The following is a 25,121-nucleotide window of genomic DNA, read 5'->3' on the forward strand; positions in this document are numbered from 1 at the left end:
ATAAGTTTCAAACCAGATCATGATTACCTGCAGATATGGACAGGCAGTCCTGTGTAGTCTGAAGACACATTATCCTCCAAAATGATATATTACTAAAAAAAAATCAACTCACCAATTACTGCTGTCTTCATTAGAATGAAAAACAACCATTGTCAAGTCGTTGTCTTCACTGTGGACATATTAAACATATACAAAAATCAGGTTGCACCATGTTGGAAAAAAATCACACATTTTTTTCTGACACTACTAGGTATAGAAATTATGACCTTGAGTATGCCACACAAGTATCTGCCAATGGAGCTGTATCTCTAGCTTTTCTGTCCCTAACATCCCTTATCTCCAGTACTCAGGTCTCAACTCAGAGCACTATCTGTGATACTCTCTGTTCATGGTATGGTGAATCTTTGTGCCTAGGCTTGCTTGATCAGTGATCTTTCCACTTGGGCTTTCACCAGAATGTACGATGGATGTGCATGCTTTTGGTTCATATGTATAATTATATCTACACAGGTGGCAAAGATCAGAGGACAGCAATATGAAAACATCCAGGGTAGAAATTTATTTTTGTAATTGTCCATCTCCAAGGATCCAGTAAAATGTTGCACTCTATGTGTGGTTCCAGAAGCAGAGCCTCAGGTATAAGCAACAAAGTAGACTATTCCTGAAGCCCTGACTAGAAGCCATAGTATCAGAGTACCCCATCCCACATGCTCGTGGACCCAATCTGTCTCCAAACTCTTTTATTTGAAATGTGAATTTTTTCATGATCCCTGTATTCACATGTGAGCAGTAAGAAGTAAAATAAAATCATAATGCCATGGATTCATCTCTTTCACCAGTATAAATGCTGTCTATAATCTGAAAGGGTATCAATGTATGTGAATTAATGCACCTTCTATCTGGCAAATATCATGTAACCCTTTTACTAATTACAATAAAAAATGCTGTCTATAAAGTGTTCATAGTGTCACCAACCTTAGAACCACAGTGTTTAAAATGTGGCATGAAGTGGACAATGAAAATATTATGCATAAATGAAGTTTTGGATCTAGACAAAGAGCACACCCATCAGAGAACTGGGCATAACCAGCAAAAATATGGGAAAGAGTTGTACAAGAGGTTATTTACCCCTTTCACAATGAAACAAACTTGTAGTCTCTTTGGTATGACATTTTATTTCTTCACCTTGAAAAAATTCATTTGGTCAGAACAAATGCATGGAATTGTGTGTCACTGCTGTAACACCAAAGGAACAAATGTAATTCTAGTAGGATCTCATATATCAGCAAGGTGTGGATTGTCTAGGAATTTTGCTTCACTGCTTACTGAAATAGCAAAACACTTTTATGAGACTCGTTTCTCATTTATTCAACAACCATGGAAAAGGAGTAATATTACAGACAAAAGCTGCACTGAGAACATTTTGAACATAATTCCCAGAAACACTCTGCTTAACAACCATGTATATTTATATATCTTTATCTACATATAGATATCTGACCTTTTTGTCAATTCGTCTGTCCCAACTTCTGTTGGATCTTTTCCATCCGTGCTAGAGGATTAAACGATAGTCAAATGCCATGTGAACTCATAGTCTTAGTTTTTTATTCAAATTGGCTACAGTTTATCTAACACAAATAAATTCATAGGAGTAGAAATAATACATAACTTAGCAAAATGAACAAAGGTATTTCCATTTTTCCCTGGAAAGGAAAATTAATTTCTTGTGTAAAAGAAAACTTTTATGCATGATTAAAGTCTTTCTTTCCTAGTAAACTTAGCACAATGCTATTGATATTATGCAGTTTAATGCTAGTTGGAACTCACTTCAGAGGAACTCAATGCTTTAGAACTTCTAATTTTCTGCATTCTAAGTCTGCTCTACTCCCTCTGTCCTTTCATTTATTTGGTTGTTTTTTTTAACTGCCTCTCACAAATGGACAAGGAACGGTAGCCGAAGAAGAAGGATTCTCATCAGTTCTGATAGTGGGTATCAGAATTCTGGAGAATGAAAAAGATCTGTTGTTCGTTTCATTGAGAAACCACTAAGACCATTCTCACTGTTTCTAACTGGGATTCTTACCAGTGTTGGCTCTGTGAAAGTTGCATGCAGGCACTGATATGTAAATAAGGATTTGGTTGCTAGGTTTCACTTCAAAGCAGACCATGATCAAGTGTGTGTTCATTTATGCTATCATTCTCTATTTCAATACACACAAGGATTACATGAGAACTCTCTGAGAAGCTGCCATATTGATTGGGCATTGTACTTACATTGAAATCAGTTTAACTTTCAGATGATAGACAACTCACCAAATGTCAATGTTCGAGTCACAAACTGCAGTGGCTGGAAACGTCGTGACATCACTAGTAATGAAATAAAATTAGAAACAGATAATTGAGTTGGACCATGTAGAGGAACTCAAACATGTTTTATACAAGCTGGATATCGAAATCATGGCCTTGCTCCTGCTAGGAAAATGTTCTGCCACTTGAGCTACATCTACATCTCCAGCTCTTGTGTTCCCTCGAGTGATTTTCTCTGGTACTGCAGTGCAAAACTGAGAGGCATGTTATTAAATGAAAAGCAGTATTCCATTTTGCCATAGAAATGGAATTGTATCTCTTGGGGATATTAAATATGGACCTCAGAAAATTAAAGGTTTCATCCAAGATGGAAGAATTTTTCTCAGTACATCTACCACAATGCCTAATTCCATCTTGTGTAACTTTCAATGCAAGTCAAAGGAACTCAACCCTGAATTCCCTAATTTTCTGCTTCCTCCATTCCTTCAATAATCTGGGATATCTTTACTGATTTCAACTCTCAGATAGGAACAATGGACAGTAGGCCAGAAGCAGGACTTCCATCAATATAATGGTGGGCTTTTCAGTATCACCATTGTGGAGAATGCAGGGTCAATCCACACTCAATAAGAACTTTAATAGTAGGCTCTACACACCATTTCACCACAGGGTTAGTTCTGAGTAGGACTGTCACCTCCGTTGGCTAATAGAAAGCAACATACAAGCACTGACATTATGAAAAATTTGGTTGCTTCCTAGACTACAGAGCAGCCAATCCACCAGTGTTCTTTGACCAACTCAATCATCCTCTATTTGTGTCAATATTCAAAATGACTTCATAAAGATATTTCTAGGCTGTCTGTATAATCTGTATTGTCCTCAGACTCCAAAACGGTTGTACACTGAGATGTCAAATCAACTCACCAAACATTTGCGCTCGGTTCAGATATGAGGACCTCTAATGTGTGGTGCTCACTATAACAAAATACAAAACATAGAGACAATTAAGTGGGACACTGGGAGAAGAAACAATGCATTTCCCTAAAAGGTTGGGGGTTTAAACTATGGTTTGTGCTAGATATGCATTTGAGTTGTGTATCTAACTGTTCTATAGCTTCAATCCCTGTCTCTGAAACTGCAGCTTAAAGTTTGGGCCCAGTGCTGAATGAAGCTTCTGAGGACAGAAGATTGCTTTTGTCTATGCTGACTCAATCATCCCTTGCTGGCTGTGCTCTCAGGATGATCTGGCATGGGTAGATGAACCACTGTCAGACCTCTGTGATCTACTGGATCATGTACTGAGAGAACTGAAGACAGATGACAAAAACAAAGTCACTAAGGAAAAGAATGTGTCTGAAAGGCTAATTCAGTTCAGCAGCAAAATGCTGATGAGGGAATCTACAGATCAAGAATGGAAGCAACAGGGCCGGGAGTTTGGCCTAGTGGTTAAAGTGCTTGCCTAGCATGCATGAAGACCGGGGTTCGATTCCTCGGTACCACATACATAGAAAAAAGCCGGAAGTGGTGCTGAGGCTCAAGTGGTAGAGCTCTAGCCTTGAGAAAGTCCAAGGACAGTGCTCAGGCCCTGAGCCGAAGCTCAGGACTGGCAAAAAAAAAAAAGAATGGAAGCAACACCCGTGGCACAAGAACAAAAGGAGCACAAGGCCAAATACCACAGCAACTGCACAGGAACACACACACACACACACACACACACACACACAATTGGTAATTTCCTTGATGAAGAATGTGATGCCAAGACTTTAAGGCTTTACCCAAATAAATGACGTCTGTGCACTATTCATGGAGTCAGAAACCTTCGATTCACATTTATGAAAAAGTTGCATTAACTGTACAGAAGAACATGGCATCTGCCAAATAGGATAGAAATCTAAAGGAGGAGTGGATGGACCAAACAATTGTCCAAGCCAAAAGGGAGACTTTGTGGAGACATTCTCTTCTACTGTCTCGAACAAGAGACAAATGTTCACAGCCACTTTCCGACCTATAATCCCCAGTCGTGGGAGGTAAATTGTTAGTGCACAAGTTCTTCCTTTGTGATCCTTTGTTATTGCCATCCTAGAAAATGTGTACAAACCCTTCAATCTGTGTCTCATGCCCAGGTGGTCTGATCAGAGTTTTCTAAGAGTTCCCTTCACTGCTCACAAGGACCGGGAGAATTCACTTTCTCCTGGAGTCTGAGTCCTTCACCCAACTTTCAGAAGGATGGAATGGCACAGACAAAATCGCACTGCCGTGACACTCCAATAGTTCTCCACATTCTATGTGCTCAGTCTCTGAACATCTTTGTACACATGTATATCCATATTCTGGTATCTGTTATTTTATGCTGACCTCTCTAGATATACGTGTGATCTGCTTTGAATCATTAAATTATACACAGTAAAACACTGTGGAAATTCCTAAAACTATTTTTCACCCAAATTTGGTACAATTCATCAAAAACAATCACAAAATATACTATTTTTGGAAGGGGGAATTTCCTAGAAATGAGGTTCTTGGTCCAAAGAAATGTTGACCTCTGATAAAGGAATCTTGTATAAAAGATTGACAAAGAATTCTTTCCTTATGGACATATATTGTGGATTTGTGTCTTTCCTTATTTTCCATTTCACTTGCTATGCAGGAAATCAAGCTGATATACCATCTACACTGCTGCTTCCATGACTCCCTCAGTTCCCACTTGCTGGTGCTACTGTTGGCTGTCTTTCTAGCCTCCTTGATTGATAGAAAGATCTGTAGGCTCTCATCCAATGTGATAGTATGCCTTTCAAGGTAACAGAGGAGTGGAGTGTGAAGAAGTGATTCAGGTTCCATTAGTGTTTTTTTTATGTGAAATCTGTTTCCAATACATTCAATTGGTGTGAGTTTTATACATGAACTGTGACCATCTTCATTTCCCTTTATAGATCCTACTACTTGACTTTCAAAGAAAACAGGAACAATTGTCTTTTGACCTTTTCTATTCTTATTTATGTCAAAACTTAAAACAAGGATGTACTGATACTGATCGACTGTCATATATATTGTCTACGGTTACAACACTTTACATTGTTTATCACTCAGTTGACAAGTACATGGACTCACCATATGTTGAGGGCCGGCCAGGACTGGGATACATTTCCCCTCTGGGTGTCAGATTCCACACTGTGAAGAAATTAAAGACATACACAAAAATTGAGCCAGAACAGTACAGAAAAATATCTACATTGCTGGGTATTGAAACCATGCCAAGCATGGGATCTGATATTAGAGCTCCACCTCCACCTCTGCTATCCCTGCCAGGCCTCCTTGAAGTATTGAGGTTTGACTTCAGAATCTTGGGTTAGATGAAGCTGCATAGGAGTGATTCGAGTTTTGGCAATGCTGCCTCATCATGTGAACCTCTGTTTTTTCTTAGAATGGCAGGGAATGGACTGGTGAACCACTGAATAACATTTCGTGGAAGATCTGATGATAGCAAGTGGAAGGCACTCAGAGTAGAAATGGCTTTGAATGGCTATTTCCAATCCTGCACCAAAACATTGGACTACAAATGTGGAGTTTGAGTGATAATGCATTATATTAGAGCACAAGAGCAGAGGGGCATGTCATAATACCAGTGCATAATCATATGAATACACATAAACACACATATCACACACACACACACACACACACACACACACACACACACATACAAACACATAGGTTACACAGTCCATAATTTCTTTGGTTGAGTATGTGATTTCTTTGGAACACCCAGTCACTCTTCACTTCAGCAATTAAAATCATGTCTTGATCCCAAGACTTTAATGATTCGCCCAAGATAAATGATGCTATACAATACACATCAACTCATAAACCCTGGATTCATATTTGTTAAAAATTGGCATTGGGATGGGAATTTGGCCTAGTGGTGGAGTGCTAGCCTAGCACATGAAGATCTGGCTTCAATTCCTCGGTACCACACACATAGAAAAAAAAAGCCAGAAATGGTGCTGAGGCTCAAGTGGTAGAGCTCTAGACTTGAGAAAATCCAAGGACAGGATTCAGGCCCTGACCTCAAGCCCAGGACTGGCCAAAAAAATGTTAGTATTTACTGTACAGAAAGAATGGCATGTGCCAAGTAGGTCAGAAAACTAGAGGATGAATCCATGGGCAAGAAAACTATCACAACAAAATGGGACTTTGTGCTTCAATTATTTTCTTCATCCTTGAGTCAGAGCCAAGTGTTCATGGGCCCTTGGAGAAGTGAATCCCCTCAGTGCTCTCAAATACATTGTTAGTGCAGAAGCTACTTCATTGTGATTTGTCACTGAGCTCTAGAAAACATACACAATCCCTTGGAATAAAGTCTCATGGAGGTGATCTGATTATAGATTTTTCTAAGAGTTCTCTTTATGGCTCATTAGAACAATAGGAACTCCATTCTCCTCACTCATTTTAGTCATTCACCCAACTCGTGAAAGGATGGAATGGCACAGATAAAAGTGCACTACTGTGACATTCAAAATACTGCCCACAAACTTGATGCACACTCTCTGTACAACTTTATACACATACGTATCTATATTCCAGTATCTGACCCTCATGGCTGACTTCTCTAGACATACATTTCCTTCCCCTTATTATCACTACTTTATCTTTAAATTATACGCAGTCAAATACTATGTTAATTCTCACACCTACTTTTTTCCCAAAGTATCTATAATTCATCAAAAACTATCTATATATTGTATATGCAAGAGAGTACTTCCTGAATTTTCCTGGAAAATGATGCTTCGTACTGTAATAAATGTTCACCTCTGCCAAACAAAGTTTTTATTCAACATTGGCCAAGAGATCTTGCCTTATGAATGTACACAGTGTTGACTGTGGCTTTGTGGCTTCCCTTATTTTCCATTTCACTTGCTATGTAGGAAATCAAGATGACATATCCTTTACATTTCTGCTTCCGTAGCTCCTCTGTTCCCTACTTGGTTGCAGTATTAGTGGCTGTCTGTCCTACCTCTCTGATTGATAAAAGGATCTGCAGGACCTCTATCTGATGTGATGCTGAGTCTTTCAAGGTAACATAAGTGTGGGGTATAAAGAACTGATTCAGGCTCCTTTAGCTACTTTGTATGTGAAATCTGATTCCATTCCATTCAATTAGTGTGAGTTTCATATATTCACTGTGACCATCTTCATTTATCTGCATAGATCCTGGAACTTGACTTCCAAAGAGAACAGGAACAGTTGTTTATTGGTGTGTTCCATTGTGGCCTGTTTATTTTCAAAACTGAAAACAAGGTTGTACTGACACTGTGTGCCTGCCATGGGTATTGTCTATGGTTACAACACTGCATATTGGTTAGCATTGTGATGAGAAGTACACGGGGGACTCACCAGATGTTCAGGGCCGGCCAGGACTGGGACAACTTTCCCCTCTGGGTGTAAGTGTCCACACTGTGAAGAAATTAAACACATACGCAAAAATTGAGTCTAAAAAGTAAAGAAAACTATCATTTTCTATCTACAATGCTGGGTATTGAAACCATGGACTTCTCCATGCCAAGCATGGGATCTGCTACAGGAGCTACCCCTCCACCTCTGCTATCCCTACCAGGCCTCTTTGCAGTACTGAGATTTGACTTCAGAAGCCTGCACTAGATGAAGCTGCATGGGATGAGACTAGCATTTGGCAACGCAGTCTCATCACATGAACCCCTGTTGTGCCCTCAGCATGGCCAGGAATGGATTGGTGAACCACTGCTCAACTCAATAATGACATTTACTGAGAGGATTGATGATAATAAATGGAAGGAAATCAAAGTGGAAATGGCTTCGAAAGGACATTTCCAATTCAAAATATTGGCAACAAAATATTGGACTGGAAAGGAGAGTTGAAAAGAAAATATCAGACTTAAGCACAAGAGCAGAGGGGCAGATGTCATAATACCAGAGTACCAGCACACAAACACACATATAAACACACACACACACACACACACACACACTCTCTCTCTCTCCCTAATTTCTTTGAGAATATGATTTCTTTGGAACACCCAGTCACTGTTCATTTTCACAATTAAAATCATTCTTGATGCCTAGACTTCAATGCTTTACCCAAGGTTATTGATATCTACACACTATTCATTGAGTCATAAATCTTGGATTTAGATTTTGAAAAAGTATTCACTGTACCAAAAGAATGTGTTATTTGTACACACTGGAATTCTATGCTGCTGTCAGAAAGAATGACATTGCCCATTTGTTCGGAAATGGGAAGACTTAGAAAAAAATCATATCAACTAAAGTAAGCCAGACTCAAAGGAACTTAGGCTCAGTGGTTTCCCTCATTTGTCATAATCAGTGGAAACCTTGGGCTGTCCTAGCAGAGATTTGCAATAGGGCAAAAACCTTGATACAAAAGGCCATAGAGTAGGATGCTAAATCAAAGGATTTCTAGGATGTAGAAACATAAGCCATATAATGAATGATTGTTGTTCTTAAGGTACTATGTTATCTCTCATCTCTTTTGCTGTCCCTTGGTTATCTCATATTGTTACAGTATCTCACTTTGTTACCTGATATATCGGATATATTTCTTTTTGGTTATTTGAAATTGGATAGGGAAGGGGGGGGAAACTAGATGAGGGGTGGGGGTGGGGGGAGGGAAATGGGGACCAAGACATGTGAAAGGTTATCAATGTATGTGAAGTGATGCACCATCTATCTGGCAAATATCATATAACCCTTCTATTAAGTACAATAAAAATATATGAAAAAATAAGAATGGCATGTGCCAAGCAGGGCAGCAATCTAGAGGAGGAATCATGGGCCTGACAATTGTCCACAACCAGGAAAACAGGGAAAAGGGATCTGCAAGGAACTTCCTTTTCCTCAGCCCTGTGTAGGTGCCAAGTAGCTGTGGGCCCTTTGATTTGAGCCCTATATCCCCCAGTGTTGTGATGTAAATTGTTACTGCGGAAGCTACTTTTTCTGTGATCATTTGTCATTGCAGTCTACAAAATGTGTACAGTCTCTCAGAATAGGGTCTTATAAACAAGCTATCCTATCAGAGTTTTCTAAGATTTCTCTTTACTGTTCACTGAAACATCAAGAACCCCATCTCCTCACTGGTGTCTCAATCATTCACCCAACTTTAAAAGGACAGTATGGCATAGATAGAGCTGCACAGCTGTGACATTCAAAATAGTTTCCATAATGCAGGGATCAAGTGACTAAAATCCTAGCTATTCAGGAGGTTGAAATCTGAGGATCATATTTCAAAGCCAGCCTTGCCACTGTAATTTCCAATGAGACTGGAATCTCCAGTTAGCCACCAGAAACTCAGAAGTAGTGCTATGGCTCAAGTGGTATAGCCCCTGCCTTGTGCTGAGGAGCTCAGGGACAATAGCACACAGGCCCAGAGTTCAAGTCCCCATCCTACAAAATAAAATCAAAGAAAATAATCGGTCCTACATACTTATTTAGTCTCTGTATATCTTCATACATATGCCTATCTATGTTCATTATTTGACCTATCATAGCTGACCTCTCTAGATAGAGATGGGATCTGCTTTGAATCATTAAATTAAGCACAGTCAAATACTATGTACAATCCTATATATACTTTTTTAATTTTTGCTAATTCTGGAGCCTGAACTCAGGGCCTGGGCACTGACCTTGAGCTTTCTCAAGACTAGCGCTATATCACTTGAAACACAGCACCATTTCCAACTTTTCCTGTGTATGTGTTACCAAGAAATAGAACCGAGGGCTTCCTGCATGCTAAGCAAGCACTCTACCACTAGGCCATACACCTGGCCCTTCCTATATGTACTTTTTCACACAAATTAGCTGCAATTCACTGAAGACTAACTATAAATATGATATATATATATATATTCAAGAGGGTATTTCTTGTGTTTTCCTAAAAAAGAGACTTTGGGATCTAACTAAATGTTCATCTCTAAAAAACAAAGCTTTTAGACAAGACTGATGAAGAATTCTTTCCTTGTGAACCTACACCAATGTTTTCTGTGGTTTTGTTGTTTCCTAGATTTTCTTTCCCTTGCTATGTAGAAGCTGAATCTGCTATATCACCCAAATTCTGCTTCCAGGTCTCCTTTTATCCCTTTTGCTCGTTATGTAGAAACTCCAGCTGACATGGCTTTTAAATTTTGTATCCTTGTTCACTGTTTTCCACTTCATGCATTATAATAAAAATTCCAGCTGATATATCATCAAAATGTTTGGTTCTGTTTCCCCTTTACTCCTTGCTTCCACCAATACTAGCTTTCTTTCCTGCCTGTCTTATGGAGAAAAAGATCTGCACAGCGGAAGCAAGATTCCTATCCATCATGATGGTGGTATTTCAGGTGAAATAGTCCTGGCTTTTGACACATTTATCCTGATTCCTTTAGCTACTTCATATCTGAATTCCTCCTCACTTCAAACTAGTCATTGTGACTTGAGTGCCTGACCTGTGATACTCTTTTAGCTCCTCATAGTTAACTTTAGAACAGCCTATGAGAAAGTTTCTTTTGACCTCTTTCCTTTGGTATTTATTTTCAAAACAGATAATAGTTACATGATATGGTTGGGCAGTAATATCAACTTTGTCTTGGTACCATATTTCAAAATGATTTTACTTTCAGATGACAGGTAAATCCACTCACCAACTGCTCATGCTGGATCAACAGCTGCTGCCAGAGCCCAGATTACATGGACTCAGGCATGCCTATCACAGCATCTCAACTGCAGTATTTTAAACAGAAGGAAGCCTGGTGGTGCTGGCATACGCTGGTAGTTCTCCTCTGTAGGAGATAGAGCTGAGGCTCAGGGTTGAAGCCAGCCGCAGCCAACAGTCCCTGAGACTCTCATCTGCAATTCACAAACAGAAATGGAGATGTGGCACAAAGTATCTGAAAACTAGCTCCAAGCACAAGAGCTCAGGGACAGTGCTAATGTCCTCAATTTTAAGTACCAAGACCACAAAAAGAAAAAGAGAAAGAAAGAAAGAAAAAGAAATGTGTTTAATTTGTGAATGTGTGACATATCATTTCCATAGAGTTGACATTTATTAACAAAGAAAGTATACTTATATTCTCAATCTCATCAGCCCAGCTTGGGACTTTTACTCATGGTTTAAAGCATCTTTGAATCCCATGACTTACATATTATATTTGTTGAGGGTCAACACTGCTACAGTGTAATCCGGATATATCTCAGTATAGTATCACTAGGTAACAAACCATTCACCTAAGAGAAGGAAAACACAGAAGAATTTCACACTGATTGTGTTGAAAATATGCTTAATATACCAAACATTATGGAAAGTCATGCACACAGAACTGTTTTAGGTGGTGGTGAGCCTTTTAAAATCTATAGCCTATGAAACCTTGAAAGCCATAATTCTTCAGAGTTGACCAATCCTGGGAAAAGTACCTTCTGCAATTACTTTTCAAAGTTCTGTTACAGAACAAGAGAAGAAAAATTTTTGAATCAACAAACTTTCACTGATATACAAGGCACCTTTACAGATAATGCATTGCTTCACAGGACATAGAGATGTAAATAAATCCATTATTAAGAGAGTTTATATCACAGTTATTATGGATTTTCTACTTGGAAACATTTTATAATAGAAATAAAAAGGATGAGAAATATTGTACATTCTATAATATTTCACAGAGTGGGTACATGTTAAGATAATACAATGTCAATGGGAAATAAAAAGATATTATAACCCTAGCTACTAAGGTGTTCTGAGGATCTCAATTCAAAGAAACCTAAAAAAACAGCCAGGAGACTCCACTTATCTAAAAGGAAAAAAAGCTGCACTTGAGAAAGGGTATCAATGTATGTGAAGTAATGCACCTTCCATTTGGCGAATGTAATGTAACCCTTCTATTAATTACCATAAAAAATATATGAAAAAATATATATCTGAAAAAAAGCTGAAATTGGACCTGTAGCAGATGTCATAATTCATTAATCCTGGGTGCAAAAAAAGTTGTGAAAGCATTTAAGACCCTTAATTAAAACCCCAGTGTTACCACACATTCACAACATCTGTACACACACACAAACACACCCACATACTCAAAATTGTCCAATAATAATAATAATAATATGATATTTACACTAAGGCATCCAGATACATGTAATACATTCCTACACTCTTCAAAAGAAAAAGTAACATGAAAATAAAATTCTTCTTGTAAAAATATATAAATAAATACATTTAGGTAAAATACTGGTTCTGACTTTTAGATCTGGAGCAGACAACTTGTAAAGCACATTGTATCCAGCCATACCATTTCATACAGAAAGGAAACAGAACTCCCAATGCTTGCAGTCCCTAGTCCTTAGTCCCTAGCCATGGGAGCCAGAAGAGGTTAAGGCAGAGAAAAAAGACTTGTAGCCAGCCCTGCTTCTGCTGTGGAGCTGGGACAGAACTGTGAAGAGCTTCAGATACCCTAAAATTATTAGGCAAAAGGACTCAAACTGTCTCCAGCCTTTCAGTTTGTAAACAGCTAGACACAGAGGAGGATCAAACTCTGTCACAAATTTAAATCATAGCTGATTTTCCTGCTACCTTTCAGGCTAAGAACTTTCTTTTCTTTTTCTTTTCATTCCTTTTGGTTCATCACTTCCCCTAAACCCAGTTTGTTAAGATAAATCTTTAGAGGAAATGAGCTTTAGGTGATTGACTAATCAGAAATCCCAGCTATTCAGGAGCTGAGATCTGAAGACAAGAAGTTCAAAGCGTCAAAAAGCTTCGTGGAACTCTAATCTCCACTAACCAGCAAAACTTGTACATGGAGTTGTAGCTCAAGTGGCAGAGTGGTAGGAGTTGGAGAAAAAAAAAGCTAAGGAACAGTGTCCAGGCCCCAGTTTCAAGTCCCCATACAGACACACACACACACACACACACACACACACACACACACACACACACACACACACACACTTTATTCAGGTAGCTACAAGGCAAAGCCTTCATATGTAAGAACCAGAGAGATCCCCAGTCAGCTCTCACTCCTCCAAGTCCCCTCCAATCAGCCCCTTCTCCTCCTCACATTATCCAACAAGCCCTCCCTCAAAAAACTCATTCTTTTTACTTTAATCCCTATGGAAAGGATGGGAAGAAAGTCCAATGTCATAGAGAGCAAACCCTATGATAGACAGACTGCCCTTGCTCAGACCCTTACCTTGTAGAGCAAACTCTACTCATATAGTTGCTCCTATGGCAACCCCAAACAGAATGTACTGGTCATCTTTACATCACTGCAGAATGAGGAATGGAATGTTTGAGAATTAAAGGCATACCAGTTCTCCTTAAAGACAGTGGACTGAAATTGGAAAGGACATAAGACCAAAGTCGAACACTACAGTAAAATAGTTTCAACACATAGAATACCTCACCTTTTCTTTTGCCTCTATATTTAATGTGGAGAATTTTTCTGTTAACCCAAACTTGAAAAATGATTTCTGAAATAAAAGTCTGGGAGATTGGCCTAGTGGTAGAGCATTTGCCTAGCATGCATGAAGACTTGGATTTGATTATTTGGTTCATACCTAGAAAAAATCCAGAATTGGGGTGTTACAAAACCATTTATTAGCTCAAAATTCAGCCAAAAATTAGATATGTTTTTAATTTGGCAAAACTAGTGGAGCTTGTTCCCATGGAATATGCTGGCATACCAGAATGCATAAAACAAGTTGATCAAGAACTAAATGGAAAACAAGATGACCTGAAGAGTGAACAGTAAGTTTGGCCTCTCATCCAGACAGAAGTGAAGAATGTGCTGATGAAGCAGTGCCCTTTTTACTTTTATTTTTATGTAAAATGTTACAAAATTGACTTTTCTTAATGGACTTCTGTATTAGGAACTGTTCACTGCTGTATTGGTTTGCAGATATTTACCAAAATGCTTCCATATCACTTAGTTGAACTAAGTACTTTGAGCTAGTCACATAAGGTGTGCTATAAAATTTTTGTGGAATTCTGTTTGGCAATACTGTAAATTACATTATGTTTCCAAGTCATAGAACACCATTACATTGTTGTTTGGGATGACACATTTAATAGAAACATGAAAAATTTGTTCTGCATTGAAATAAATTTTACTTTTGCCTCCAAACCCAGATTAATTACATAGAATAATCCTATTACAAGTAGCATACTATATGTCATATACTAGACATAGATTTACTTAGTAAACTTAATATCCAATATATTTGAAGGCCATACTTCAGAGCTCTTCATATAAGCTCTTTTTTTCAAGAGTGGCCTAGATTAGTAAAATTAAACCAGAAGTGAGCTAAGCTTTTAAGATTCATTCTCTCTCCTGTACTGAACACATTATATCTATGGTTCTTTGTTTTTTAGAAATTTTTTGTATAAACTTTCTTTTACAAAGGAATTCTTTTTTAAAAAATTTATTCCTGCTAAGTCAAATCCAGTTATAAGAGATATTGAAGCATTCCAGGGGTTCCCCAGTAGCCTCTTATCTTTGATCCAAGATGTCCATCCTGTATTAATGTCACTACAGTGAGTTAAGCCAAAGACTTTTACTTAGGCATTCCTTCTGAGTTCAACACATCAGAATTATGAATAAAAATCATGTTGGGTTTCATTGTAATTGTATACGGTATATGGAGGACATCTCAAACTGTCACTCATCTATATGTCTTCATCATCTTAAAATGGACTGAACTTTTGGGAGGTGGTTTTCTACTACATTTAGGACTTGGCTCTTCAAAGAGTTTCAAAAATACAAAAAATAATTTCAAAAAAAAAAAAAGAAAAAGCCAGGAGTGGTACTGTGGTTTAAGTGGTAGAGCTCTAGCCTTTAGAAAGTCCAAAGACAGTGCTCAAGCCCTGAGGTCAATCCCAGGACTGGCAAAAAAGAGATTTCTGAAATAAAAAGCTTTACTAAACTCTTACAAACTCTAATTAAAAATAAGGGTTAATACTAGTTCCAATTCCCTACTGGGAATAGGTAAAAGGAAAATTGCCCACCTAGTGAAGAGAACCAGGGTATTTCATTAATACAAAGAATATCTTGAAAGAATACTAAAATATTATACTGCATCACATGAAAAGGAAAGCACAACACAAAGGGAGGAAAGTCTTGAACTGATAGAAATTTGCTCTTCCTTGATTGGTTCTTAAGGAGAAGTACAAAGTTCTTGGTGACTAACCTTAAGAATACAGGGACTCAGTTGAAGCATTGTCCCCTTTTCTCTAGTTTAATGTTGTTGATGTACTCTGTTTTTCTCTTTCCTCCTCCATCCTACAGTCAGTAACAAGTTGAGAAGTCTCAGAATCCTCTTATCACCTATTATGTATTCTGATAAATATATTACATTGATCTGTGTCTTCCACTGTTGGTTGGATAGAATGACTAGAAGGCTGGATATTTTCTGACCCATATTCAATTGGGGTCCACTAGGCAAGAGCGATAGTGAGGACTTGGGGAGGAATAGTTGAATCGCTCACGCTCTCATTTCAGAGAATTGAGAATTTATATGGCTGGGTATGGTGGCTGTAGCTTGCCATCTTATCTATTGAGAAGCAGAGACTGGAGACTGTGGTTCAAGGTCAGCCAAGGAATACTAGTTCTTGAAAGCACATCTGAACTAACTGTTATTATCCTAGCTCCAAGGGAGACACAATGGCTGGGATCCGTGTTGCACGCCTATCCTACCCAGCAAGGTGACTGCAAAAAGCTCATCTGGACCAGACACAAAGCAAGAGCTGCCTCCCTCAAAAAGAAATGAAAAGAAATAAATCACTGCAAATTAACATTTTTAACACTATACATCATAGTTATGGTTGAATACCATAACAGAGGAAAATTAAATGAAATAAAGCTAAAATGCCCTGGATATGACTCCTTGGAGATTTCTATGAAAAAAATTACCACAAAGGGGGACTCAGTAACCCAACAAATGGGCAAACACACGGAAGAGACATATCTTGAAAGAATACAATCAGGAAGAAGTCTTCAAAAATTCCTTGCCCTTAGAGAAATACAAACCAAACGTGAGAACTTCTTCAACATCAGTCAGAATTGGCAATCACTCACAACACAAACAACAAATGGTAAGGAAACAGAAATCAGTACAAGCACTATGGAAACTGATACGGAGGTTCCTCAAAAACCTAAAAATACATTTACCAACCAATACAGTGATAACATTTTGGGTCATGTATCTGAAAGAATGTAAATCAGGATATGATAGAAGCACAAGCAAACACACAATCTTTGTAGCACTGTTTAAAATAGCCAACATATGGAAACAGTTGACCCAAAACTGTCAAATGAATTGATAAATGGGGTATAGCTACATAATATGTATTATTCATCCATAAAGATGAAGTTATATTGTTTTCAGGCCAGGTTCACAAGGGAAAAATCACATGTTTCCTCTCATATATGCAAAAACATATGTAAAAGGATACATGGGATCATACACAAAAATACAGGAGCATCTTCATTATTATGGGAATGTTTTATTAGATTAGAAGGAAATGAGGAAAAGAGAATGATAGATGTTGAAAACTACTGCAATAGAATGTATCTGTGAATGGAGACAGTATTCAGACGCTGCTGAATAATACCAGATATAGGGAGAGTAAGAAAACGTGGGTCCATCTAATTCAAGAATACTAGGTGTAGGTTTGAAACACCCTGGTGAAGGATGTAGGTTCTACAAATAGATTTAGCTTGGGACCCTGCCATATTGCTATTGGGGATATATCTCAAGGAATCTAATGAATATACAGGAAAATCCATGCATACCATGTTTATTTCAATTCGATTACCACAAGCATACGATGGATTCAGCTAAAGTGCCTAGGAACTAAAGATTAAATAAAGAATTATAGTACATATATATGATGGAATATGACTCCGTTATTTTTTCTCTCATATATTTTATTGTAATTAATATAAGAGTTACATTATATTCACCAGATAGAAGGTACATTACTTCATATATATTCATACACTTTTTCATGTCATGGTCCCCATTCCACTCCCCCTTCCCACCGCACAACTTGATTTCCCCTCTTCCCTCTCCTATTTCAAATAAGCAATGAAGCATATATAAAATATAACAGATAACAAGGTGAAATATTGTAATAATATGAGATAACCAAGGGACAGTAAAAGAGATGAGAGATAACATGGTACGTTAAGGACAGCAATCACTCATTATATGGCTTTTGTTTCTTTATCCTGGACGTCCTTACATTTAGCGTCATACTATATGGCCTTATGAATCTAGATTTGGTTCTATTGTGAATCTCTGCTAGGAGAGCCCAAGGTTTCTATTGATTATGACAAATGAGGGAAATCATTGAGCCTGTGTTCCTTTGAGTCTGGTTTACTTCACTTAATATGGTTTCTTCCAAAGTTTTCCATTTCCTTACAAATGGGCGGTGTCATTCTTTCTGACTGCAGCATAGAATTCCATTGTGTACAAATACCACATCTTGTTGACCCACTCATCAACTGAGGGACATCTGGATTGGTTCCATATCTTTGTTAGGGTAAATAGTGCTGCAATGAACATTGTTGTGCTGGTGGATTTAGTATGTCCTTGTTTCTGCATGATTGGGTAAATGGCAAGTAGTGGAATTGCTGGGTCATAGGGGAGTTCTATATTTAGTCTTTTGAGGGACTGCCTTGCTTTCCATAGTGGTTGAACGAGTTTGTACTCCACCAATAGTGTAGTAATGATCCCTCCTTGTCCATATCCCCTCCAGCAACTGCTGGTAATAGATTTTTTGATCCTGGCCATTTTAACTGGAGTGAGGTGGAATCTTAGAGTTGTTTTGATCTGCATTTCTTTTATGACTAGAGATGTCGAGAATTTCTTCATGTGTCTATATTCCATTCTTATTTCTTCTTCAGAGAAGTCTCTCTTTTAAGTCTTTGGCCCATCTTTTAATGGGATGGTTTTTTCTTTGGAGATTACTTTTGGAGTGATTCAATTTTTTGAGCTGTTCATATATTTTAGATATGAGGCCTTTGTCTATTCTATGGTTAGTGAAGATCTTCTCCCACTCTGTAGGCTTTCTAGTTAATTTGCTAGCTATGTCCTTTGCCATACAGAAGTTCTGCAGTTTAATGCAGTCCCAATTATCCAGTGTTTCTTGGTCCTTATTAAGAAAGTTTCAACCTGTGCCAAGGAGACCTAGAGTATCTCCAATTGCTTCTTATAAAGTTTTCAGTGTATCAGCTTTTACTTCGAGGTCTTTGGTCCATTTGGAATTAATCCTAGTGCAAGGTGAAAAAGAAGGATCCAACTTTAGTTTTCTGCAGGTGCTGAACGAGTTCTGTCAGCAACATTTGTTGAAGAGGCTTTCTTTCTTCCATTTTATTTTTTTGGCTCCCTTATCAAAGATTAGGTGACCATAGGTCTGTGGGTTAATGTCTGGGTCCTCAGTTCCATGCCGTCTTCCGTAAATCCTCAGTTATTTTTTTTGAAAAAAATCCTAACATCCTGTGATTTACAGTAAAGTGGACAGTCCTGGAGATGATCATGTGATTGAGATGAACCAAGCTCAAAAAGAAAATATCACATTTTCAATTATTGCTGGAATCCAAACTTTAAAGGCATACCAGTACATGTATATTATATATATATATATGTCTGTACACACACATATACACAGAAACACCAACATGGAGTCTAAATATAATCAAACTATAGTAAATAAAAAGGCTGTTAATGAACAGAGGAATGGGAGATGGAAAGAGAAATAGGATGAGATTCTTCCTATTAAAATGCAGTGTATACACATGGCAAATATGGATATACTGCTTTATGTAGTAAATATACACTAAAAATTAAGCTCTTCAATTAATACCAGCCTTTATTAAAACAATACCTAGCAGGAACCCTAAATAATAACTAGAGGGGCGTACTCTATCAATCCTTCAAAAAATGGATAAAGACATTAAAACATGGAAAACTGAATTGTCGGAATTTATATTAATAGTACTTCATCATTATAATTAAGGGATAGTTACAGTAAAGCCTTAACATGTATCATTATTTCATGTTAATTATTTACTAATATCAGTTTTAAACCTTTCTGAAAGTAATCTTCACATCTCTGCAAAATTTCACCCAAACTTCACAGTGATTTTTTTCCTGAAATCATCATAGCAATAAATCATTAAATTCATAGGGAAACATAAAATATCCCAGGTAGTAAAAATAATCCTGGGTAAAAAGATCAAAACACTAAAGGTTTTATACTACCAGACTTTAAAAGATTGTAAAGCTACATGGATAAAAACAACATGGTCCTTAGAAAACTAAGAAAACAAAATAGAAGACTCAAAATTAAATGCACACAGCCATCCTCATACAATTATTGGAAAAAGGAATCAAAAGTATGGTTTAACAATTTTGAACAACTGCTTATCTACATGTAGAAGAGTGAACCTACAATCATAGTCTCTCTATACAGTTCAAAAATCAATTCAAAATGGATCAAAGCTATTTATATTAAGATTTGAAACTTTGACATCACTACAGAACAACACAGGGTGCAGTGAACAAGAGAGACAGGAAATTATCTCCTGGATAGGACTCAAGAAAATAAGAACAAGAATTAGTTGACAAATAGGATTCCAATCAATTAAAAAGTCTCTACACATCAAATGACACCATAAATTCATGCAACAATTTACACAATAGGAGAAAATCTTGGTCCTCTATAAAACACATAAGGGTTAATATGAAGAATACACAATTCTACAAACAAAAACCAATTAATAAATTAGCAAATGACTTCTTCAGGTTGCAGCAGTACAAACAGTTTCCACCTCATTTGCAAAGTGACCCTGAGACTGCAATCTCACCACAGTGAGAACAGCAATTATTATAAAAGCAAACAACAAATGCTGATGATGAGGTTGTGAGAGTAGACATGGGGAAAATATCCTTTATACAATGCACTACAGTGGGTGGGCATGTAATTTCGTGTGTCCACTGTGGAAATCACATACTTATAGGATGCTATAAATATATACATACTTGTATATAAATATATATATGACTATATATACACAAACTCACATATAAGTATGTATATATGTGTATGTATCAGTATATATGTGTGTATATACATAAATGTATTTATACATATATATTTATTTATTTATGTTGGCTAGTTCCATTAACCCTAGCTAATCAGTAGAGTGAAACCTGATAGATGACAGTTCCCCCCAGCCGTGGAGGAAAGACCATGGTACTTCATCTTCCAAAGTGACCAGCAACAAGCCACGCTGGAGTATGGTTTAAGTGGCTAAGTACCAGCAAGCAAGCCAAGAGAACAAACTCTAGGGCTTGACCTAAAATTCTCCTATTTAGGGGCACTTGGGATAGGCTAAAATAGAGCAACCTTATAATCCTGCTGTGTGACCTTTGCATATAGAGTCAAAGGATTGATTAGACATAAAACTCAGATGCTGCTATATGACCTTTGGACAAACATCTGGAGAAATGTAAGTTGTTAAAACAGTTAAACATTTATAATACCCATTTTTATTGTAGTGCTCTTCCCAACAGTTAGGCTGTGCCTCAGCCAAGGTAAACAACAACCAATGAATGCGTAAAGAAAATGTAACACTCGCGCCCAAAGGATAGCCTAGTGGTAGTGTGCCTGCCTAGTATGCACGAAGCCCAGTGTTACATTCCTTGGTACTACCAACACAAAAGCCCGAAAAAGCCAGAAGTGGTAATACCGTAGCCCTGAGAAATCCCAAGGACAGTGCTCAGGCCTTGAGTTCAAGTGCTAGGATTGGCAAAAGGAAAAAATGTAATACTTACAAGCAATGGAGTTTGATTCACATGAAGAAGAGTCAAATATCATTGTCTCTAGGCAAATGAATGCAACTGGGATCATCATGTTGACTGACATAAACCAAGCTCAAGATGTCAAATAGCACAGGTTTCCATTCATGTGGAAACTAGATCTAAAGTAATGATAATGAATAATAGTAAAAATGGGAGATGTGTAATAAAAAAACAAAACAAAGTGAAACAAAAACACAACAAAGGGAAACCTGCTGATTAAATAAGTGAGAGAGGAGATGGAAACCAGGTATGAGGAAGATGATGTTTCATACAGACACTCACCTATATATGGAGAGAGTCTGCCGAAACCTATTAAATGCTGTATGGACAAATGGGTTAAAAAGGAATAGGACAGGAGAAACTCATTCAAAGTTCAATGTACATATGTATAGGAATATCATAATTAAACCCCATGGTACTATTCATAAATGCTAATAAATTGTTTAATCCTTACAAAATGATAATTATGCAAACAAAATTAGTAAATCTCATTACACTAAAATGCTGAAACCAATTTCAATACCAAGGAAAATTGAAACAGAAAAGTCAATATGATCTATCGACTTCAGAATTTGCCCTAGTTATAGAAAGTAATGTGTAGGAAGAGTAGACATAAACATGACTTCTTATTTTTATAAAGACTGTTCATGAGCTTAATATAATGTCTGTATAGCTGCAATATCACACAGCCATACAAATTAAAAATGCAACAAAATGGGAGGCAATTTGAGAACATCTCATAGAACCCAACAAACTAGCTTCACAAAAATTAGGTCTTCATTCACATGCGGAATCAAAAACTAAAAGGAGTATATATTCATGTTTAGGCCTATATGGATAAATATACAGCAGGAATTTGACTAAAGGACTACGTAAGTATAAATGGAGAAGGGTGGGTAAAATAAAAGTAGTGGGTAAATATTGAAATAGCTAGTTTGATTGCAAAAATTCTGACAGAGCAAGGAAACCTGTTGAAAAAATTGGGGGAAAGTAATAAAGGAAGATTGATTACAATATATTGTATACATGTACGAAAAAAAGGCAAACCAATTCTCCACCTTAAAATTAATATAAGCTAATACAAGACTATTTGTAACTTATGTGTCAATATGCACAGGAATGGTGAGAAAGGAATCTCTCAACATACTGAAAAAAGTTTTTCAGAATACTTCAGATTCTCTATGCAATACTATTGAGGGGAAATAGAACTGAATGAATTTTTCCTCACAATGAAAACATTTGAAATACAGCTGGCTGTACCCAAAAACACAGACAATACCGAAGGCTGACAAGAGACATGGGGAAGAATTGGGAACAAGACTACAAGGTGATGCAACTGCTTTGGAAAATGCATGTAATGAGGCAGATCTTCACAGTGACCATAGGACTCAATACTTCTAATGTAAGCTGTGTACATACCCAAGAGAAATGAAAGCACTTATCCACAAATGTTCACTGCTGTATCACTCAAACCACCCAAAAAGTAGTAACAACACAAATGAATGCTTGAAATATGCCATGTCTATGCGATGGGGTATTGACCATCCAAAAGAGTGCAGAATAGATATATAGATACATACTACAACCAGGAGGAGCTTCCAAAGCATACTAAGAAAAACAATCCATGAAAAGTCTGAAAAAGCAAATACACAGATACATTAGTAGTTGTTTATAGCTCTGATGGAGAGTCAGGAAAAGAACAGGAAATATGACTGCTATTAGGTATGGGGTTTCATTATGTGTGATATGGAGTGATAGTTTCCTCACTCTGACAATGTAAAGAAAGTACATTAACCTGTATATATAAACATAACTACATAGACATAAAAATCTATGATGGGCAATATACTCTATAGAATAATGTTTTATTACATAGATTAATATTATCTATGCCACACAAAGACTCAGCTTAATTTTATTTATGTTCTAAAATCTATGTGCCAGTGACTGTATATTGACATTCCCTTTGTTAAACATGACATTTGAAGTAGGATGTAAAAATCAATGTTAAAAAAAAAGTGAAATGCAGGGTAAATGAATTAGCTTGCAGTGAACATGTAGAAAAATCTACATTCAGTGACGCTTCTAAGGGTGGTAACTAGTTCCCATCTGATGGTGTAAGTGATGCATGCTAGGCTCTCCATGAATGCACAATTTACTAATACCTGAGGTTGTGAAGACTGAATGCTCTGCTTCAACACACACACCACTCCTGGACAACTACGATGGCCTCCAGAAATCCTGTTCCTGTCCCTCATGCGTTCCCTCGTCGTTGAACCTGGCCTCCATCACCTCTTCTTCTTGCTTAATTCAGGACTCAGTATTAGCAGCTGCATGGCCAGGGTCAAATCTTCTGGAAGCCAGTCCAGGCAGACCACAGTCTGAATACAAATGCTACAGGGAGACAATCTGGCATACTTGCTCTTCATCTGGGGAAGAAGAGGGGCTGGCCTCCATCCCTTCACTCACAGTCCTTCCCTTCCCTTCCCCATGTTTCCAGAACCCTGGGGCTCTTGGGGCTGCAGCAATTTAGGCCAGGCCATGGAATAACTTCGGCAGGTCCGCCAGCCAAATCCCCCAGTCTGGCACTGCCTAGATGCCTCTTCTCTCACTGCAGGCGGCCCACTGGGTCAGGCAGGCACCAACTCCTAGGCCTGGAGAACAGCAAGTCTGGGCCTTTGGCCCCACCACTCGGCCAGCCAGGCAGCCCCTGTAGGATGGAGGTTCCAGGAGCAGCGGTCACCTCTTGTGCAGCCTGGGCTCTGACAGCCCAAGTGGACCGGCGGGCCGGGCCCCCCACGCAGGCCGCTGCCGGGTGCTCGTGGGCTCCAGGCCGCTTCAAAACTGCCGGCAGGACAGGTGACCCGGGCTGCCGGGAAACCCGAGGGTGAAAAGGAGTCCTGCCACTCCTTCCCAGGAAGGCCATGGGGACAGAACTTAGTCCCCTAGGTGCAGCTGGAGGAAATGGCCGTCAAGTGCCGGAAGTAAATGTTCCCAGTGTCCCAGCATCCAGCTGAGGCTGCATCAGTGACATCCTGGTTGAGGCTCTGCCCCTGCCCAAGTCCATGTCCAGTCCAGGTCCTGTCTTCAGGTAGACCCGCCCCAGAGCAAGTCCACGTCCAGTCCAGGTCCTGTCTTCAGGAAGACCCGCCCCCAGAGCAAGTCCACGTCCAGTCCAGGTCCTCTCTTCAGGTAGACCCGCCCCAGAGCAAGTCCACGTCCAGTCCAGGTCCTGTCTTCAGGTAGACCCGCCCCTGCCCAAGTCCACGTCCAGTCCAGGTCCTGTCTTCAGGAAGACCCGCCCCCTGCCCAAGTCCACGTCCAGTCCAGGTCCTGTCTTCAGGTAGACCCGCCCCAGAGCAAGTCCACGTCCAGTCCAGGTCCTGTCTTCAGGTAGACCCGCCCCAGAGCAAGTCCACGTCCAGTCCAGGTCCTGTCTTCAGGTAGACCCGCCCCAGAGCAAGTCCACTCCAGTCCAGGTCCTGTCTTCAGGTAGACCCGCCCCTGCCCAAGTCCACGTCCAGTCCAGGTCCTGTCTTCAGGAAGACCCGCCCCCTGCCCAAGTCCACGTCCAGTCCAGGTCCTGTCTTCAGGTAGACCCGCCCCAGAGCAAGTCCACGTCCAGTCCAGGTCCTGTCTTCAGGTAGACCCGCCCCAGAGCAAGTCCACGTCCAGTCCAGGTCCTGTCTTCAGGTAGACCCGCCCCAGAGCAAGTCCATGTCCAGTCCAGGTCCTGTCTTCAGGAAGACCCGCCCCAGAGCAAGTCCATGTCCAGTCCAGGTCCTGTCTTCAGGAAGACCCGCCCCAGAGCAAGTCCACGTCCAGTCCAGGTCCTGTCTTCAGGTAGACCCGCCCCAGAGCAAGTCCATGTCCAGTCCAGGTCCTGTCTTCAGGAAGACCCGCCCCAGAGCAAGTCCACGTCCAGTCCAGGT

At 38.9% G+C, this 25,121-nt stretch overlaps 2 long non-coding RNA genes across 3 annotated transcripts; both read right to left on the reverse strand.

Annotated features, from left to right (window-relative positions):
* Window positions 1-64: 64 nt before the first annotated feature.
* On the reverse strand, window positions 65-2,358 carry LOC150039112 (uncharacterized). The gene is made up of 3 exons (XR_016534519.1): window positions 2,314-2,358; window positions 1,502-1,552; window positions 65-169 (listed from the first exon to the last, which is right to left on the reverse strand). It is a non-coding gene; the product is annotated as an uncharacterized LOC150039112 (long non-coding RNA).
* An 873-nt stretch (window positions 2,359-3,231) lies between these two features.
* On the reverse strand, window positions 3,232-21,313 carry LOC150039113 (uncharacterized). 2 transcript variants are annotated; one of them, XR_016534517.1, is made up of 5 exons: window positions 21,163-21,313; window positions 11,475-11,559; window positions 7,699-7,758; window positions 5,416-5,475; window positions 3,232-3,282 (listed from the first exon to the last, which is right to left on the reverse strand). It is a non-coding gene; the product is annotated as an uncharacterized LOC150039113 (long non-coding RNA). The 2 variants fall into 2 exon arrangements; XR_016534518.1 differs by lacking the exon at window positions 21,163-21,313 and adding an exon at window positions 13,515-13,586.
* Between the last annotated feature and the right edge of the window lie 3,808 nt (window positions 21,314-25,121).

This window comes from Megascapheus bottae, unplaced genomic scaffold, assembly GCF_031878675.1.
Source record: "Megascapheus bottae isolate mThoBot1 unplaced genomic scaffold, mThoBot2.hap1 HAP1_SCAFFOLD_76, whole genome shotgun sequence".
NCBI lineage: Eukaryota > Metazoa > Chordata > Mammalia > Rodentia > Geomyidae > Megascapheus > Megascapheus bottae.